General features: G+C 28.9%; 1 long non-coding RNA gene across 1 annotated transcript; it reads left to right on the top strand.

The window, feature by feature from the left end:
* Window positions 1–14,939: 14,939 nt before the first annotated feature.
* On the top strand, window positions 14,940–16,320 carry LOC108826671 (uncharacterized). Its single transcript, XR_001945511.2, has 4 exons — window positions 14,940–15,382; window positions 15,477–15,526; window positions 15,609–15,649; window positions 16,018–16,320. It is a non-coding gene; the product is annotated as an uncharacterized LOC108826671 (long non-coding RNA).
* Window positions 16,321–20,909: the final 4,589 nt, after the last annotated feature.

Here is a 20,909-nt window from a genome sequence, read left to right as displayed (position 1 = left end):
AAGTACTGAAATATTGTGTTGTTATCCAAAATCTTTATGCCATCGTCAAAATTTTTATATGAACTTTCTGAAACTACATTTTGTATGTTTATGTCAATTTGATCATTACTGGTTTTCAAATTGTTTTATCGTTGAAACTTGTGAACTTCTAAGATGAATTATGAAATATTTGGTGTCATTCAATGTTGTTGGCTTTCGTCCCAGATTATATTTCATTATTAGGAGATTTTTGTTTGTGCCAGAGAATCTTGTGGTGATATTTATAACATGTTTCTCTCAAAAATGGTGGTTTCACTAATTAGGTCATATATTTGTCTACACTTTACGGTGGGGGTGAGTGGGTGAGGGAAGAAGGAAGTGGTGTTTTACAATTTTACGGCGGCTAGTGAAATGGACGTGCTATAATTACAGATTTGTGTTTTTGTTAAAAAAAGATTTTAGAAATCTTGATCAACTTGCAATACTTTGATAAACAGATTTTATAAAGAAAAGTTTTGCAAATCAACAATCCAATAACGACAGATTTCAAAATATGACATAATCAGTTAACTTTCATTTTTTTTGAATAACACAAGACTTGTAATGACTATGTAAAATAATGAATCCAATAACTCTAGATTTTTATAAACTTTTAACTACTCATTACAAATTTATAAACCAATAACACCATACTTTAACATACTTTTGAGAAGTTGTAAATGAATAACACTAGAATTATCAAAACTTATAAATCTATATAACTCTTTGTAAATTAACAATCCAATAACACCCCCTAATATTTTGGTCTTACCTTAGATTTAGACTAACAATTTGTTACCATATATTTCTCTAACAATATTTACCTTAATCAGTAACCAATATGTCAATATTAATAAAATATAATATTACCTATTATTTACTCCTACAATTTCGATATCTAACAAACTAATTTTGTAATAAATCAAATTAATTATAAAATTTGTCTCTCTTATTTAATTAATCATCAATTATCATTTTACATACATATATTCCATGCCATCCACATATAAATTGTTCGATCCATGCATAATTAGTTTTTGGTCATGTCATTAATTAATTTAACTATATAATATTTTAAATAATTTTAACTGAATTATATTAGTATCCCTTATTCCATATGATATGTTCTTATAAATATTTTAAATTGGTTTTATAAATATTATTTATAACTAAAATTTGTTACTAAGAAAGTTTCTTAAAAATATAAAAAACCATATAAATCTATATTATTAAATTAGCCAAAAATCTGTCAAATAAAATTTTAAAATATGAATCTTATAAAATGCATATAAAATATAATGAGAGAGATAGATAGAGAGAGAATAAACATGTGCATTTGGATCTTGGGATCGAATACAGATTAGTTCCTATCGGGTCTGGATCTTTTAGCTCCTAGACATTTAAAACCAGTTAGCTATTTCAAAATTTTCAAGTACATAATAGGTCAGAATATTTAAAACCCAAAAAAGATTTGAAATGTCTGAAAACTCAAAAAATAACCAAAAACGCAAAAAAATATACTAAAAAATTTTAATAAATAAAGGGATTGAAAATATTCAAATACCAAAATACACTCAAAATTTTAACCCAATACCCAAAATATATTTTCAAAATTTGAAATTTTATTCAAAACCCGAAACTATACCTAAAACCAAACCCAGAACTTTAAAAAATATTTGTAATACAGAAAATATATTCGAAATACCCAAGTGAATATACCTAATATATACAAAACTTTTTAGGTATTTTAGGTACCCGGTCGGGTCTCGAGGAGACCTAGACTCGAACCGAGACCAGACCAAGACTAAAACCAAGACCTGCGGGTCCAAAAAATACCAAATATGTATTTATCTGGATCTGGATCCGAACCAAACCTTTATTTTCAAAATAAATTTTGGTTTAGTTTCTCGGTCCGGAAGATATATCAGGCCTAAAATAGTTACACAATAAGTATGTACATACAAAAATCTTTAATAAAATAATCATATATAGTTTTAAACTTTTCTGTTTTTCAATATAATATGACTTTGTAACATAAATATATAACAATATTAAATTATTTATTCATATTAAACTTTGATTATATTAAAAAAATATGTGTCTTTTAATCGCGGATCAAAATCTAATTTAGTTTAAAACTCCATTACCATAACAGGGTCACTTAAATAAATATTCTCGCCTTATAGCACACCACTTATGTTGTTATCATAATTATGAAATCAAAAAGAATATTTCACTCTATGTAACTAATTTACCTTATTGAGGTTGTAACTTAGATTGATTTGGTGTGGAGATAACGTCTCATTTAAACCAAGAATAGATTTTGATCCGCACGCCCGTACGGGTATATTTTTTTATAAAATATGTTGCTATTTATTTTTCATGCCAATATATATTAGAGTTGGACAAAAAACCTGAATCCAGAAAATCGAACCGATCCCGATCCAAAAGAAAGTAACAAACCCGAACAAAAATTGATTAAATATCCAAATTATTCAAAAATTTTGGTATTTAGAGAACTTAAACCGAATCCGATCCGAACCAAAGTATTTTGGATACCCGAATGTTTGAAATAGATTTATATATTATTAGTTTAGATTTAATGTTTATAAAACATCTAGAATATATATGGTTCTTTTAATTTGGTTTAAGTAATTGAAAATATATATAAATAGTCCAATGTGACTATCTAAAATAGTTAAAGTATACTCAAAACAGCAAAAATACTTAAAAATAATTATTGATTCTTTATCCAAATATTTAATCAAACCAATTTATATGTTAAATTCTAGGAACTACTATAATGTGATTTTTTATTTGTATCTAGAATATATATGGTTCTTTTGAATATATGTATATTTTGAATCAATTTTTGATATAATCAATTTTAAATTATTTGAAATATATATAACGTCTTTTATGATTATTTTATACAAATGATATTTTTAGATAATTAAATTTGCTCATTTTTTAGATTTTAAAGATTTCCCAAATAAATAGTTTCTTATAATATGCAATAATACATTTTTATGTTTTCTTAATAACATAAATTCATTCTTTTTAATATAATGCTATATATGTTTTCAAACAAACCTCTTTTTAAAATTGTTATTTATGTTTTCAAATAAACTTATTCTTCAGACTGTTATCCAAGCTTCCAAACAAATAAACAAACATCTTTTTAAAAAATTTATCTATGTTGCTAAACAAAACTAAAAGATACTTCTATTTTAATAAGATAGATATACTAAATGTTAGAAATATTTTAAAGTTATTAGCACTTGCAAATCACGCTAATCACGGTTAGATTTTTTTATCACATAATGATAAGCATTTTAGCGTTAGGAATATTTCAAAAATTTATCTTAACATTTTACCAAAAAAAAAATATATATATATATATATATATATATATATATTCTCAAGATTCTGCAATATATCTATAATCTAACATAATAAACCGTGATTGGCAAGTGTATATATTTATGTTATTAATGATTCTTTAATTTAGGGCTTTGTTATGTTAAGTTAGTAAAATAGTCAATGATTTAAGGAATAGTTAGTTGGTATCTTGATAGGATCGTTGAATTGATAAGCTCTTCACGTTGATATCTATATTTTTAATGCTATGTGCAAGTAAATTGTTAAAAAATCTTACAATAATTGATTTTATATTTGAAAAAATAAAATAAATGTCTAATCCTATTTATTTATAATTAATATATACTAATGGTAATGGGCTTGTCGATTTTTTTTTTGTCATATGACATGAAGCCTTTCTAGCTATTAATGAATGTGTTAATACTAATGGCATAGATTTGTAAATATTGTGGAAAAGTCAGGGTTAAATACTATTTGTACTTCAGTTTTAATAGATTAGATCATTTACTTTTTGCTCACTTAAATCTCGTGGAGGTTACTAACTACATTGCCTTATCTTTTTTTCCTAATTATTCTTAAATATTTTATACATCTTTTTGATTGTCATTATAGCAAATAACTAATTTAATATTTCCTCCTATATTTTAGATTGATTTGGCATGGAGATAAAACCTCATTTAAATCAAGATCTTTTATTTTTGTCCACTTAAATCTTGTGGAGGTTACTAACTACATTCTCGAACAACGTAACATCATCGAGATTTGCAGTATCACTGCCTTGGCGCATCTTCGAGCTGCTGTTCTGTTTTCTGTGGACATTTCAGGTTCATGTGGTTTAATAATTGGTTATCAGGCTGATCTTTTTCACATCATAAATTCACTGTTTATGAATAAAGCTTTGGTGATTGTCTGCAAGAAGAGTGATTTGATGGACATGGAGAACATATCTGAAGAAGATCGGAAACTGATTGAAGAGACGAGGTTGAAGCTATGAAGGCTGCCATGGGAACAAGTACTTGAGATATGTTCTCGATCTATGAAATATGTACAATCAGTGGCGGAAGGAGAAAATGATTTGATAGGGGTCAAACTGATAATTTATGCATTTTACCAGTGTCAATAAACTAAAATTTCAGATTTTGCAGTATAAGCTACATGTAAAAAAAAATTCACAGAAATTCACATGGGTCAAATGACCCACATGCTACCATGCTGGTTCCGCCACTGTGTACAATATAGAGTTAACTTACAGAGTACATTCGGTTACAAAACAAATTGAAACAAAAAGATCTAGAAAATAACATCAATATAAAAAAGAACAGAGGAGAAAGAAAATCTAACCTTCCATCTTAAACAATTTGAATTATCAACTTGAACTTCGAGAAAACGGACATGAGTAAAGCTTATGATAGAATCGAATGGATTTTTATCCAAGAGGTTCTCTCAAAGATGGGATTTGATCAATATTGGATCAAGATCATGATGGAATGCATTTCAATATCGGTACAATATAGGGTTTTATTAAATGGACACCCAAAGGGACAAATCATTCCTCACAGGGGTCTTCGTCAAGGGGGTCCCTTATCTCCTTATTTATTCATTATATGTATGGAAGCACTAGTTGCAAATATCAGGAAGGCAGAACGGGAAAAGGAATTAAATGGTATAAAGGTTGCAAGGACATGTCCTGCTATATCTCTTCTGCTCTTCGCAGATGATAGTCTTTTTTTTGTAAAGCACAAAAAGAAGAGTGCCACACAATTCTTAGAATCCTCAAAGAATATGAGGGAGTTTGGGACATCAAATCAATTTTGACAAATCTTCAATTCAATTTGGGCACAAAGTTGAAGAACCGGCCAGGCAGGAATTAAGGGATATTTTAGGGATTCAAAATCAAGGTGGAATGGGATTTTATCTGGAGATCCTGGAAAATCTAGGGGGGGGTCCAAAATACAGGTTTTTGGATTTGTCCAAGAGCGATTAAACAATAGGGTTAGTGGATGGACTTTCAAATTTTTATCTAAAGGAGGCAAAGAAGTGATCATCAAATCGGTGGTGACGGCTTTACCAAACCATGTAATGTCTAGTTTTCGGATTCCAAAGACAGTAATAAAGAAGCTCACGAGTGCAGTGGCAAAATTTTGGTGGAGTCCAGGAGGATCTACTAGGGGAATGCATTGGCAATCATGGGACAAAGTATGCAGACCTAAGGAGGATGGAGGTCTAGGATTTAAAGATCTCACAGATTTTAACACTGCTATGTTAGGGAAACAATTATGGAGATTAATAGAGAAACCTCTTACTTTATTCTCCCGGATTTTCAAAGGTCGGTATTTCAGAAATGCATCACCTTTGGAACCAATTCGTTCGTACTCGGCGTTCTATGGATGGCGAAGTATTATTTCAGCTAGATCTCTGGTAAGCAAAGAACTAATCAAAACGGTGGGATCAGGATCATCTATTTCAGTATGGAATGATCCCTGGCTCCCATCCATCCACCCGAGATCAGCAAATAAAAACCAACACAATCTTTTCCCAGAACTCACAGTGGCATCACTCATCAATGAAGATTCAAGGACATGGAATATTCAAACGATCCAGAATTTGGTGGATCCAGAGGATGTGAAGATTATTCTAAGTATTCCCCTAAGCAGGTCCCAATTAGTGGATCGTAATGGATAGCATTTTATGAAGAATGGAAAGTATACGGTTAAATCCGCTTATCAACTCGAAAGAGTATACCCGGATAGAGATAGAACAGCAATAGAGTTTGGCCCATCAATCAATACGTTAAAGGCTTTTTGTTGGAAAGTACGCTGCCCACCAAAAATGAAACACTTTTTATGGCGATTATTTCAGGATGCATAGCGTTAATGAAAAACCTACAAGCAAGAGGAATTCAGGGTGACACCAGATGCACTAGATGTGGAGATCAAGAAGAGTCCATTAATCATGTATTCTTCGAATGTCCACCCGCGATTTAAGTATGGGCTTTATCCAGGATCCCATCGAACCCTGATACATTTTCTACGAAATCTTTATTCACGAACATGGATTATCTTTTTTGGCGTCTCCCCCAAATGATAGAGGATATCACTATGCATGAATTTTATATATTTGGAAGGTACGAAACAATAAAGTTTTTAGTAATTTGGATATAGATCCTCGTGATACTCTTCAATTGGCTGAGACTGAATCACGACTGTGGTATGAGGCACAGATTACGACTGATTAGAGGGTCAAGAGTCCTAGATCAGATCCTAATGGGCCAGGTCCGGTCATCCCAGGGTGATGGTGTTTTTTGGATGGGTCATGGAAAGAAAAAGAAGCTTTCTCAGGACAAGGGTGGTACAACACATTGGAAGGCTATGACAGTCTAATGGGAGCAAGGAATACAAGAGCTAGTCCATCACCCCTCCATTCGGAAATTGAGGCTCTTGTGTGGGCTATGGAATGTATGCGAAATTTACGACAGTATAGTGTTACTTTTGTAACGGATTATTCTCAGTTGGTGAAGATGGTTTCGGAACCAGAAGAATGACCTGCTTTTGCAAATTATCTAGAAGACATAAGAAGTCTACAGAGAATTTTTACACATTCAGAGATTATCTATGTATCACAGACTCTCAATATAAAGGCGGACAGCTTAGCTCGCGGAGCAAGATAGCAACCGTCTTTTGTGGTCCACATGGATGCTGATCCTCCACACTGGTTATCAGAGTCTATATGAGTCTGTAATGTTGCTGTAAAAAAAAACAAAATCATCTTTTCAGAGAAGAAATTAACGAATAGATTTCGTTAAGATTTAGGTGAGAAGACGAAAAATCATCTTGTCGACAGAGAAAACATTAAGAAGATGATTGTTTGTGGTTTTTGTAAGTTTTTGGTTTTTGTTTTTCTAAAAATCATTTTTCATCCAATCAAATTTTAGCTTTTATATTTTTTGTTTTTGTAAAAAATCATTTGAGTTGCCAATCAAGTTTTTTTGACAATTAGATCTCTATAATATTATTTGAGAAGTCAGTTTCCTATGTGTCGTATTCACGTTAACTCTCACGATGGTTGATTACATTAATACCCTTAATGAATTAAAAATATTACATTTAAATACAATTTTTATTTAGTTTCCTTTTAAAAATTTTCAATATAACATATATATTAAAAAGGAAAAAATAATAAATTTTAGAAATCGAATTTACAAACGAAAATATATGTATATATATAATATGATTTCATTAAAAAGGAAATTTAACAAGATAGTAATATTCTATTTTAAATAACATAAATATACTTTTGAAGTAATAAAATACTTGCTTTATATCTATTGTTTCTTATATGAAAATATATATATATATCTGTATATAATTTAATTTCATAAAATATAATTTCAGAAAGATAATTTTGATATTAGGAAAAGAAATATTATTTATTTTAAAATATAATTTTAAAAAAACAAAATATATATTTTCAAAGTAATAGAAATATTTTGATATATCTATCTAATTTCTTAGATGATTACATTAAATAATTAAGGAACATAAACTGATATATATTTAATTGACTAAAAAATAGTTTAAAATTAGTATTATTGAAATGTTTTGTTTATTTTTCATATATTATGTTGACTATTTATTTTTCATATATTTAGATGACTATAATATCTTTGAATTACAGCAAAAAAATATCTATAAATGATATTTTACTTATATAATATTATTTTTTCAAATACAATCAAATTTTTTCCTACATATTTTTAAGAGATATTAAAAACTATCATTTTAACGATAAACATCTTTTGATTAAGTATAAAATATTTTAAATAACATAACACTATAAAATTTAACGAGGTAGATATATTATATTTTCATTGTTACAATTATATGGTTTCCAAATATTAAATTTGCTTTTAAATTTGAGAAATTACCAAAAATACCATTTTTATAGTACTACTTTTCATATTTACACTAACCATTTTTACCACCACTTTCAATGAAGGGTTTAGATTTGAAGGTTTAAGATTTAGGGTTTAGATTTGATGTTTTAGGGTTTAGGGTATATAGTTTAGGGTTTAGAGTTGAAGATTTAAGGTTTATAATTGATGATTTAAGGTTTATAATTGAGGTTTTAGGGTTTAAGGTTTAGAGTATTGAATTTAGGGTATATAGTTTAGGGTTTAGGGTTTATTGTTGAGGATTTAGGGTTTAGAGTTGGAGGTTTAGGATTTAGAGTTTATAATTAGAATTTTGAAAAGCATATAAAAACAAAGATATAAGAACCTTTAACCTTTTAATAAATAAGGTATTTTTGAAAATGTGTATTTAGTGGTGGTAAAGATGAATAGTGGTACTTTAAAAGCGGTATTTTTGAAAATTCCCCTTTAAATTTTATGTTTTTTTGTTTGTGGGGTCTAATATAACCATAATCAAAATACCAAAATAAATATGAATTCTCATTTTTAGATTATTTAAAAAACTTTTAGTTTATCTTTCAATAAATCTAATTATTTAGAATTTATAAAATATTTAATAATTTTATATTGATATGTGTTCATGAACTTCCAAAAATGTATTAGTTACTTATGTATGTAACTTCCTATTGATCATCGTTTTATTTTCTAATATATATATACATATATATTTAAATGAACATATAATTTCATAAATATTATGATCATACATGCACATTTAGTCCGACCACGTAAACCATAAAAAAAATAAAAAAATTATATTTCAGTTTCAATTTGAAAGAATATATGTAACTCAATATACTTACAATATGAGTGACTCGACTAATCAACCTAAATGAAAATAAGAAAATTAATCAAAATTTTAATATATTTAGAATAAAAATATTATAGTTAAATTGAGAGAAATAAATTTAATCCAATATATCTAAGTGATAATTTAATCGACTGTAAAACAAATTGACTAGATATAACATATCTAAAATCATATGTCTAATTACAGTATTTTAATATTATCAATAAAAGTTATGCATAAAAATTATAGCAATCAACTATTATAGTATTTTTATTTTATAAATATTTATATCCGTGCATGAGCACAGGAAAATCACCTAGTTCCTTAAAATTTAGAGAAACTAGTTTTTAAAATGTTTAACCAATTTGTGAAGAAAAGCCAAAAGCTAACTTTTGTGGGGTTTTAATATAAAAACGATTTTTTTTTGTTTTGTATAAAATTCATTAATAATTGAATGAATAATATTTCCATACATTTTTATTATCTACACACTAATATAAAATAATTTATTAGTGTTTATATCTGTAAATAAATATAGATATTTGAATACTAAATGTAAACAATTAGGTATTAATTTCTATAAATAAATTTATTGATTAATTTTAATAATTATTAGACACATAAAACAACTAGAAATTATAAGAATTTAAAATATTTTATTAATACAATATATCATATTAATTTGAAAATAAAAGTTCAAGTTTTAAAAATGAAATTTACCTTCTGTAACAAAAAATTTAAAAGTTTAAAATTTTAAATATCTTGTTTTTATATAATTTATAGATATTTGATTATTTATATTTTTGTATAATACTTAAAATTAAAATAATTTAAAAACATGGTAATGTTATTTATATTAAAAACTATATTTTGTAAAATTTTAATGGTAATTTTAAATATTTTATTGCTATTTATTTTGTTATTTTATAACAATGAATTAATTATTTTATAAAAACATTAATAATACATCAATATCAAAATCTAAAAACTAAAACCCAAAACCAAAAACTGAAAATCAAAACAAAACCAAAATCAAAAACCAAAATCTAAAATCAAAATATTAAAACCAAAAAGTAAAACTTAAAACTAATGTAAAAAATCATCACCTAATTATTTAAATTTAAGTAAACTATTTTTTCCCGAAAAAACAACAACGGTTATTATAGAATTTGGCCACATTATTTAATTTTATATTATGATCCATTTAGATCACTAGATTTTATATTGGACCACTGTAGTTATTTATATTTTTTATTATTGTTATTTATATTTGTAGGTTATATATAATACATATGTAAACATATATTTCTCTCTTAAAAAAATACGTTGTTCATAAATATGATAGACATATCATTATTAATTTAATATTTAAAACAAAAATATATGAAGGTATTACTATTTCTTTATTCGTGTAACAAATACATTAAATACAATAACTATCAAACAATAATCTATAAAGTAGAATATTATTTCTAAACCCCCATCATATTTACCAATTGTTTATGATTTTATACCATTTTTACAAGTTAAAAAAAACATCCGTATGGGTCACGATCTAGTATTTTGTTAAATGTAAAAACCCAGTAAAATGTCTTTTTATTTCTGTCCTAGAGAATTATTAGAAGCGTTAACATAGAAGAATGTTTCATTTGATATATATATATATATATTCTAGAATTAGTGGTTTATGTTTTAAAATTAAATGATATTACTCAAATTATTCTGTGAGCACTTTTATGCTCTCAAATAAGAGGTTCATTATAGTATTTAGGAATCGTATCCACATGAAGTGTAAACACACAATAAATTCAAATAGTCAATGATAAAGCTAGACAATATGTTATAAACCAATAAACAAGTAAGCAGTTTGATTGATTGGTTGGTTGTAAGTATAAGAGAAGATAATTAGATATATGGTTCATATAATCATAATTATACGAGTCTATATGAGTCTGTATGTTTGATGACAAAAAAAAAATCATAATTATATAGATATAGAAGTTAAGGGTGTGCGTCAATGACAATCTTAGAACTTGATGTCTAATGCAATCATTTTGGCTAATCCATTAAAACCTTATTTAACCAAAAATCTAACAAGAGAAACTACTAAGACATAGTAAAGCAGAGCATATCAATGGTCTAAATATAATGGCATAAACTAGATTTTGATCTGCGCTTTAAAAGCGCTGGTATATTTTTATTTTAATAAATTTAATTGAATTTGTAATTTTGATTAGAAAATAAATAATTTAAAAAATTTCTATTTATGTTTCAAAAAAATTATTCTATTATGATAATTGATTTTCAAGCGGTATTTTCATATCCAACCCAGACCTATGACTGAACCGATAAATCCAGTGATATGTGTATAATTCAGTTCAATTTAATAAAAAAAATTGTAATTATAATCTTAGAAAACCTGGTAGAAATCTAAAAATCCGCTATTAACCTAAGATCCGATATGAGATGACCTGCTGAAAAAAATTGAAATATTTATTAAATAATTCATACTTCTTAATATTATAAAAAATTAAACAGTAACTATTTAGAATTTAATGAAATTTGTATTATGTCATTTGAAGAAAATAAAACAATGGTAATAGGAAACTTTATTATTGATATGAAAATATTATTTTCTTTTTTTTTTGGTTCCTATGATAATTTGTATTTTTATTTATGTTTAGATCTAAAACTTAATTTTAAGATAAGTTTAAAAAAAAATTGAACACTCAAAATTGCCATATCATTATTATGTTTTAATTTGCATGTATATATTCATATCCGATCTTTAAATAATATTATGGTTGAAAAAAATAATTTCAAAGTAAATAGAAAGTATATACTGCATAAAAATTAAAATTATTATCATTCACAAAATATAGAAATTATTAATTACCATAGTTATAGAGAATATTCTATATTTGGTTTAAATTAAATGCCAATAAGAAGATTTATAAATACATTGAAATGTAAGGGTATAATCGTAAATTTTTAAAATAGGATACTAGGTATAAGTCGACTAGGGGTAATCTTATAATTACGTGAATCTTTTGGATTTAAGTCGGCCACAAACAAGTTGACCCGTCTTCTCGCGTCACCGTCAATCGATCGACATTCCATCTGAATGTCGACTATAGGAGGTTTCTTAAATATGTACGAGTTTTTTCTATCTTTAGTTTAAAAATGTATGATATTCACCACATTGCTCCAAAACACCTGAATCTATAAATACTTTAAAAATACTTCAAAACACATATAACAGATACTAAAAATTATATATGATGGCTGAAAACTAGTAAAATACTTTAAAAATACTTCAAAACACATATAACAGATACTAAAAAATTATATATGATGGCTGAAAACTAGTAACATTCAGGGTATACCATTAACTATATATTTAAAATATTTATATAACTATTTCAAATAAAATAATATATACATATCGTAGTTAATCACCACTATAAAAAGAGAGGTATTGATAGAACATTTTTATAGCTCTATTTTCCAGAGTGCTATGAAAGATAATCTTTTTGATTTTGATATATATTGATATCAGTTAATTAAGGCTATTGTGAAAAATTAGTAAGCGGAAATTTAAAATTACGAAACCACATATATTTAAGTAAAATTTAGACAATCGTGAAATACCAAACTTTCTTCTTCTTTATAATAACACTAGATGGTTTGTCTGCACATGCACGCATAATCTCCTTATGAGTACTTATTATTTTATATCTTATTAATTCAAAAATAGCATGATAAATTATTATTTATATTTTTAAAAGTAATTAAATTAAACATCAAATTATTTATATATGATAATTTTTCATCTATCAAAAAAAAGTATATATATATATGCTTATTATTGTGTTCAAATTTTTTAAAAACTTACATATTAAACATATTTTAGAAAATATCATTATACAAATGTTTTTTGTATAAAGTAAGAATTATCTTACTTTTAAAATTATATTTTTGACAATTTATTATATTAAATTATAAATAATTATCTAATATAACCGATAAATATAATATTAGTAAAATAAAATTTATTTTTAACTATATATGACTATTCATTAAAGGTAATATTAATATTAACACTTTTATAACAAGAGCTTTGTTAACAAATTTGAACTAGAAAAAAAAAGTCAACAAAAAGGTCACTCTTTCGCACAAAAAGGTCTCTCTCTCCCATCACCACCGTCTTCTCCTCCTCTGCTCCTCATAACCACCACTCCTCTCCACCTCTTCTCCTCCTGTCTTAATCGCTCTCTCTTTGTAAATAATATTATAGATGAAAAATTAATTTCAAAGAAGTATATACTGCACAAAAATTAAAATTATTATCATTCACAAAATATATAAAGTATTAATTACCATAGTTATAGAGAATATTTTTTTTTGGTTTAAATTAAATTCCAATGGGAAGATTTGTAAATACATTGAAATGTAAGGGCATAATCCTAAATTTTTAAAATAGGATCCTACTTTAATAGTATAGATATAATAAGTAAGAAAAATTGGAGTTCCAATACACACTCTGAAGGAGTCTTGGATCGTCTCTTCAGATCTAACAAAAATCCTAAAACTGTATGCTATGAAACAAGAGGGTGGTGTAAGCATGTGGTGTCCAATACAATGGTACAACACATAAATACTAGGTATAAGTCGGCTAGGGATAATCTTATAATTACGTGAATCTTTTGGATTTAAGTCGGCCACAAACAAGTTGACCCGTCTTCTCGCGTCACCGTCAATCGATCGACATTCCATCTGAATGTCGACTATGGGAGGTTTCTTGAATATGTACGAGTTTTTTCTATCTTTAGTTTAAAAATGTATGATATTCACCACATTGCTCCAAAACACCTGAACCTGTAAATACTTTAAAAATACTTCAAAACACATATAATAGATACTAAAAAATTATATATGATGGCTGAAAACTAGTAAAATACTTTAAAAATACTTCAAAACACATATAACAGATACTAAAATATTATATATGATGGCTGAAAACTAGTAAAATTGAAGGTATACCATTAACTATATATTTAAAATATTTATATAACTATTTTAAATAAAATAATATATACATATCGTAGTTAATCACCACTAAAAAAGAGAGGTATTGATAGAACATTTTTATAGCTCTATTTTCCAGAGTGCTATGAAAGATAATTTTTTTGATTTTTATATATATTGATATCAGTTAATTAAGGCTATTGTGAAAAATTAGTAAGCGGATTAAAAATTACAAAACCACATATATTTAAGTAAAATTTAGACAACCGTGAAATACCAAACTTTTTTCTTCTTTATAATAACACTAGGTGGTTTACCTGCACATGCGGGTATAATTTTTTATGAATACTTATTATTTTATATCTTATTAATTCAAAAATAGCATGATAAATTATTATTTATATTTTTAAAAGTAATTAAATTAAACATCAAATTATTTATATATGATAACTTTTTATCTATCAAAAAAAATATATGCTTATTATTGTGTTCAAATTTTTTAAAAACTTACATATTAAACATATTTTAGAAAATATCATTATACAAATGTTTTTGTATAAAGTAAGAATTATCTTACTTTTAAAATTATATTTTGACAATTTATTATATTAAATTATAAATAATTATCTAATATAACAGATAAATATAATATTAGTAAAATAAAATTTATTTTTAACTATATATGACTATTCATTAAAGGTAATATTAATATTAACACTTTTATGACTTTTAACAGAGCTTTGTTAACAAATTTGAACTAGAAAAAAAAAGTCAACAAAAAGGTCACTCTTTCGCACTGAAACCCAATCTCTCTCTCCCATCACCACCGTCTTCTCCTCCTCTGCTCCTCGTAACCACCACTCCTCTCCACCTCTTCTTCTCCTGTCGTAATCGCTCTCTCTATTTCTATCTGGGTGTTTGTAAAGAATCTCTGCATCTCTCCTTATTCGCAGCTACCTTACCTGAATCTCTGAAGATTGTGGAGGTTTCATTTTTCCTATCAGCCGTCATGGATGACGAAAAAGGATGAGACGGCCGTGGTGGCTTCATCGTCACAGGAAAACCTGATGAAACTCGACCATTTATCTCTTTCAGATACTGGGTGTGCATAAGAGGAACGGGACCATTTATCTTAGAGTGTATACTAACTTTCATTAGTCGCTGTTTCGAAGAGTGTATACATTTTTGCTACTAATGTAAACACTGATGCTATAGTTTTCCTTAAAGCTCCATATTATTTTCTCATCTTCTCTTTTCATTGCCTAAAACTTCTTGCTGTTTGCTATCCAGTTGGATGATCGGTAGAGAGATTTGAGAGAGAGAAACTGCTTAAGTTCTGGGTACGTATGGTGTCTTCTTTGTTTCTCTTTTCTTTTAGAGATTCTTAGAAATAACTATGAAAACTTGTTTACTGCTGTGCAGATACAATCATTTGTAGCAGGACGATGATTGTATGGATACAGGTAAAAGCAGACGATTTTGGCTGGTTAACTCATAAAGTTTTCTCCTTTTCAAGATTTTGAATCAAAGCTATCCACGTAAATGTTTCCATTTTTTTGTTCTTCTTTCAACTAGACTGAAAAACTATTGGCAGGTCTGTTTTATATCACTAAAACTCATATTATTTACATACTTAGATTAGAACCTCCGTAATCCAAATCTTGTTAAAACTAAACACAATTGAGTTTTTGGGAAACTAGAGAGGAGTGTGTTTGGCATTTGCTTATGAGGAGTCACCAATTATATATGTTTTACCTTTAATCATGTTATACTTCTGTTTTATTTCTGTCAATTTTCTATCTTTTTCATATTTTAACTTTGGAAAGTGCAGGCTGGGAGTAGAACTATTGATCTGGAGCTCACAACATTATCAAGCACCAACCATGTGGAACTTGCTCCAATTGATGCAGGCTTTCAGGACAGATACATCGTTCAAAAGATCATTAAAGAAATGGCCAAGAATATACCAATTGACACTAAAGCAAAGAGGGGATATAAGGGTAAGAACTAGTGTTCCACCTGACTGTATATCTGATTTTGTAATGATGTTTGTGTAAGATTTGACGAAAATGTAGACATGTTTGTGGTATTAATGTAAATACATTTTGGTTATTAATAAAATTTGAAATGAATATTTTTTATTTAAATATAACTAACAACAAAACATGTCTATATGAACATGTTCTAATGACACATAGTCGTAGATACAGCATTGATCTGACCAAAACAAAGGCTATCATATAACTATCAAAACAAAAACTATCATAAAATTTGATTAACCATATCAAGTTAAAAACAACGCTATCATATGTCTCAAATATAACCGTTTTTTTAAATAGGGACTATAATAGTGTCTAAAAACTGACATTTTTATCTCAAATATAATAGTGTTTTTATATAGTAACACTACCATATATCTCAAATATAATAGTGTTTAAATAACTGTTATTATATAAGGGACTTATTATAGTTCGGGAGATATAGTGGTTTCAATAACGTTAATAATAGCATATAATAGATGTTTTCTTACACTAAGAATTGACATTTTTATAGTGCAATGTTTCAAACAGTCACATATATTTACTGTTTTATTATATATTTTATTAAATTTGCATTTAATTATTAAATAAATCAATATATTTATGAAACAACATATTTAAAAATTAATTTGTATTTAATTTATTCTATTTTGTAAACACACTTCAAAGCTCTAGATTGCTTTTTAGCAATCTATGCACTTACTCTCTCAAATAAGAGGTTCGATTGTAGTACTTAGGGATCGAATCCACAGAGAGCTAGGGCACACACTAAACTATAGATATTAAGGTTAAACTAGGCAAACAGTTATAAAGCAGTAAATATGAATGTAATAAATAAATGAAAGCAAAGTGAACAAGACAGTTATTCTTATGTAACTAAGAGTTATTTGATGGAAGGATGGTAGCTAGATCTAATGTTTCTATTCAGGTTGGAATTATAATGATATAGATACTAAAATATGATATTATAGAACTCAACTATAAGAATAACATATCAACTCTCGTTGTATAGATTATCTATTACTAGATCCAATGATCTCACCTGTCGGGATGATCAATTAGAAAGTGTCGATCGATGACTCTATATGAGTATCGATCGATACACCTTTCGCTCCGTCGATCGATTCACCTGTCGGAATATCGATCAACGCGCTTCTAGTAGGCTTAATGCACGGGTTGAATATGTGTTCGCTAGGGTTTCTAAACCAGTTGTCGCTGTTATCTAGCAATCCTAGATCAGAGAAGACAAGTCAGATAAGAAACCAAGCTCTCGCTTGTGCCTAATGATTCTATGATCAAATTCAGGTTAATTACTCAAGAACAAGCATTAAGAACAGTCTCAATGATTAATACCACAACTTAGCAATTCTATATTTGGGGCCAATCCCTTATAACCTATCGGAACCCTAAACCTAACAGGTGGATCTACTCAGACATGATAGTTGTCACAGAAATCATAGATGAGTAGATGAAATTGTAATCGAATAGATATAAAAACCAAAAGAGTTCCAAGAGGACTCTGAAGGAGTTCCTCTCTTCTCTCCTAAACTAAGAACAATGAATCAAAAGAAAGCGTAGAAAGCATAGCCGTCAACAATGGCGTAGAAATAACATAAATAGGGTTTCTAGTCGTCAAGGGTATTTTGGTAACTTTGTGGTGGCTCCTGGGCTTCAGTCGGTCATTAAATATACTCAGCCCACATTCTGATGTCCCTGTCGATCGACATGCACTCTGTCGCATCGATCGACATACAATCCTCTTCTCGGCAGCCTTCTCTCGCGAGGCAGACTGATAACTCTTCAGTAAATCAGGCGTAACTTCCGCTACAGGATGCGGATTGACCTCAAACAGGTGGCATTGGAAAGCTAACTAAAAGATCTATCCTGTGTCAAAATATGGGCTAAATCCAACGGTGGGAAGGTCTCCATCGAGGGCTAAATATCTGAAGCGTCTGTGCAGTTCTGCACTTCGAAAGACTCCAAAAGACACCAAAATCACCATATATCTCCAAATCGTCCCTGAACCTGTAAATACTCTAAATAGACTCCAATACATAGTAAATAGTATATAAAACACTTATATACCATGGGTAAAAATGGGTGAAATCCATGGTATATCAACTCCCCCAGATTTACCCTTTTGCTTGCCCTCAAGCAAAACAAACAGGCAGTCTCTCTGAAAGAGGTTTGAAAACAGCAGGGACTCAAATGATTTTAAAAACTCAGTTCATCATCTCTTTAGTAGTGCAAATCAAATCATTAAACATCCTAACCTTAGAAGCACATCATACCATATCCTAGTATCGCAACCAAATTCCACTAGTTCCACAACCTAACAGATCATGTCTGACAATCCCCTCTACTAACCTCATTTCTTGCATAAAATAAAAGTGTAAGCTTTACCTTGGGAGTATCGATCAAAGGACACATGGATTCAACTCAAACAAGTTTCTGAACACACAGGTAGTCTTCTCTGATCCCTTTCTACCATCATCTCTCTTCTCTGAATCTCTTATTAGTTTCAATTTCAATAGGTTTCGATGCCACAAAGGTCATCTAGTCTATCTCATTGACATTTGCATTGTAACTCATACATTTTTGACAAAGTGTAGCGAATAATGGGGTCTTTGGTAATTTACCTATCCCTCGTTTCCACAATGTGTGATCATCCTTGAGATTTAGAATAATGGGGTCGTAGGTAATTTACCTATCCCTCTGCCTCTCAAGAAATCATATCAATCTTTTCTTTATAAACTTAGATCTTGAGATGCCGAAGAGAGAGAAGGAATGGAACCAGAAACACATAGACTTTTTACCTTCCAGACTTACAGGAGGATTCCGATCCAAAGGTTACCAAGCCCCAAGACAAGCAAATCAAGTCAGTATTAGGTTGGAGGTCAGCTTTGGTTCATTCAAACAATTTCAGCAAGTGCAAACATAGTTGACAGGTTGATCCACTTTAGTATCTCTAGTACTTCTGCAGTCAGTAAATCTAAGACTGGTCTAAAGAGTGGTTAGATGACAAGTAGTAAATCGATTAAGATTATATCCCCTTCTTGACTCAATAAAAACTTTTTGAAAACATTTAAATAAGACACATAAAGTAAATAACCATTAGTAATTCCCCAGCCTTAAATTACACTGTCCCAGTGTAACACAGTCGGTGGTAAGGTGAAAATCATAAAGCAATAGCACAAAATTAACAAGTAAGAATGATATACCCGCTCGCTAATGTCGGTGACGATCGACACAATGAAGTATCAATCGATCGTTGAAGATGAAGCGCTGTCGAACGATATCGACATGGTCTCATCGGTCGATGGTTAGAGAGATCGTTTGTTACAATGAAGAGACAATCGATCGTGTGATATGAAGTGCTGGCGATCGATATCGAGCTGGTCTCATCGGGCGATGTGCTGAGCAATCGTTTACCTGGATCTTTTTTTTTTTTTAATAACTAAAACACAATATCAGTAGAACCTCCCCCAGACTTAAATAACACTATAATGGTGTTATCAAGTCGGAGATTGGTGAGAAATAAACTGTAAGTACTCAATTTAACAAGTTAGAACAAAATACCTGACCGGAATAGATGTTGATCGATGTAAATGTGTTGTCATCGTTCGTGGCAGATTTGGTTATGTCGATCAATATTGACTTCTTCTCGTTGGTCGATATTATGGCAATCATTTACTCGGGTCCCTATTCTAAATAGCTAATCTAAATTATAATATTAGTACGACCTCTCTTGGACTTAAACAACATTGTTACCAGTGTTATACAGTCTAAGATTGGTGGAAGAATAAATCATAAGGGCAATGATTAACAAGGAAAAACAGTATACCTCACTTTGATGTGAATATTAACCAACACAATTAAGTGGCGATCGATACTCTTGATGCTCTATCGATCAACACAATTAAGTGGCGATCGATCGATGCTATTAATGCTCTGTCGACCGATACTGCACAGTCATAGGTCGATGTTGGTAGAACAAGTTTCTTCCTTGGAACTTTCCTTTTGATTACCTGATATATAAAACACTAAAACAAATAGTAATAGATAAATATAAAACCAAATTTTTTTTCGGATGAACAGTGACTCTGCTACAGTAGCGTTGCTACAGTGATTCTGCTACAGTAACTCTGCTACAGTGTCGATCGATTTGCTTGCTACAGTATCGATCGATGTCCTCGCTACAGTGTCGCTCGGCACTGTTGCTACAGTGTCGGGCGTACTATTCATCTCTTTTTTTTTTTTTACCTGCAATAATTAAAAACAAAAACCAGTAGTATATGAAAATAAAACCAAATGTAAAACAAACCTAACAGTGGGTTGCCTCCCACTCAGCGCTTATTTTTAGTCATTAGCTTTACTTTTGGAGGTCTGATTTAATTTGGATGAGGATGTGAACTTGCTCCTAAACAAGTTTCTGTGTCTCTCTTCCTCATTTGGTTGATGCAGTTGATGAAAGCTCTTGCAGACGCTTCCTCTTTGTCTCTCAGTTTTGGATCAGATAGCACTCTAACCTTAGCAAAAGAAGCTGGACCTCCTCTGCGGCGCACTCTACACTCAAGACTTTCCTCCTGACACTGAGAAGGGACCAGTGATAGAGAATATACATCTATATTCCTTTTCATTTTCTTCTTCCTCTTTCTAGGTCTTCCCCCTGACTTAGACTTTT

Source organism: Raphanus sativus, chromosome 9 (assembly GCF_000801105.2).
Source record: "Raphanus sativus cultivar WK10039 chromosome 9, ASM80110v3, whole genome shotgun sequence".
NCBI lineage: Eukaryota > Viridiplantae > Streptophyta > Magnoliopsida > Brassicales > Brassicaceae > Raphanus > Raphanus sativus.
The sequence above is the reverse complement of the archived record's forward strand: the minus strand, read 5'-3'. Positions and strand labels throughout refer to the sequence as shown.